The 1,140-nt window shown below is 35.5% G+C and overlaps 1 long non-coding RNA gene and 1 other non-coding gene across 3 annotated transcripts in view; both read right to left on the bottom strand.

Moving 5' to 3' along the window:
- Nucleotides 1-216: 216 nt before the first annotated feature.
- LOC111818166 lies at nt 217-320 on the bottom strand. Its single transcript, XR_002822223.1, has one exon. It is a non-coding gene; the product is annotated as a U6 spliceosomal RNA (small nuclear RNA).
- A 141-nt stretch (nt 321-461) lies between these two features.
- LOC111818149 overlaps nt 462-1,140 on the bottom strand; it is a 6,286-nt gene continuing 5,607 nt past the window's right edge. For both annotated transcript variants that reach the window (XR_002822211.1, XR_002822212.1), the window contains exon 3: nt 462-588. This is a non-coding gene — a long non-coding RNA (uncharacterized LOC111818149). The remainder of the gene's footprint in view (nt 589-1,140) is intronic.

The raw sequence follows: 1,140 nt of genomic DNA, 5'->3' as shown, positions 1-1,140 counted from the left end.
AAAAAAAAAAGAAATTCCAAAATAAAAGTTAATTTCTTTTTTATTTTTTCCATAATTTTATTGAGAAACAAATAGCAATGAGACAGTTTCAAATCAAATTAGTAGGGCAGTTTCAATAATTAATACATTGCATATTGTTTTCTTAGTGGTTATTTGTTGTACAAGATGCAAACACTATTAGAACAAATCCCGCTATTCATTAAACTAAGAGAATGTAAAAATATGGAACGCTTCACGAATTTGTGTGTCATCCTTGTACAGGGGCCAAGCTAATCTCTGTATCGTTCCAATTTTAGTATATGTGCTGCCGAAGTGAGCATTAAAAATTAATTTCTTTGGAAATCTAATTAAATAAAAGCATTTCCTTTACCCTACAATTTGTCATATAACATTACTACATTAATTTAAAATTATTTAATTTTAAAATAAGAAAAAACCTTGTGATCATATGTGGACTTCTGGGATATTATGCAAATCACTCTGACACTCTTGAAATCAAGAAGCACCACCTCATTCTTATGGCAGAAACAGAAAACCCTTTAGATTGTTGGCTCCTTCACTACATATATGGTCCTTGGTCTCCCACAGCTAAGAAACAAGGAGCAGGCAGATGATAGCTACCCTGAAGATTTAAGGGATGAAAGTTACATTTGAGAAATAGGCAACAGGATTCCAAAATACCTTATCACACGTCAAAGGCAAGGGACTTCAACGTCTGCCATTCTTATCTATTGTTCCATAAAACAAATTCAAATACTGACTCCATTGAAACAAGTACAAAAGCTATTAACAGTTTGCTCCCATAAAGGCTTTCTGTGGAGCTAAAAGTGGCAAGGGTACATAAACATGGTGCAGAGTATCTCAGAATAGCTTAGCAGCATCAATACTCCCTTCAGTTTTGCATTTTGTGAACAAGCAGGGCTCCTATTCTCTCCATCTGTTTAAACCATTCTTTTCTTAAAAGAACTATGCCAAAACCCTTCCCCAACTCAGACTGAGAAAGGAAACAAGGCTAAGTTATTAAAATATTCTCTACCCTCGGAATTCTCAGGCTGGTGAGATGGCTCAGTGGTCTAAAGCACCTACTTAGAACAAGCTTAGCAAAGCACAGGGACCGCAGTTCAATCCCCCAGCACCACA

This window comes from Octodon degus, unplaced genomic scaffold (assembly GCF_000260255.1).
Source record: "Octodon degus isolate 3935 unplaced genomic scaffold, OctDeg1.0 scaffold00081, whole genome shotgun sequence".
Classification (NCBI taxonomy): domain Eukaryota; kingdom Metazoa; phylum Chordata; class Mammalia; order Rodentia; family Octodontidae; genus Octodon; species Octodon degus.
Note: the sequence above shows the minus strand (reverse complement) of the source record. Positions and strands in the feature narration are given on the sequence as shown.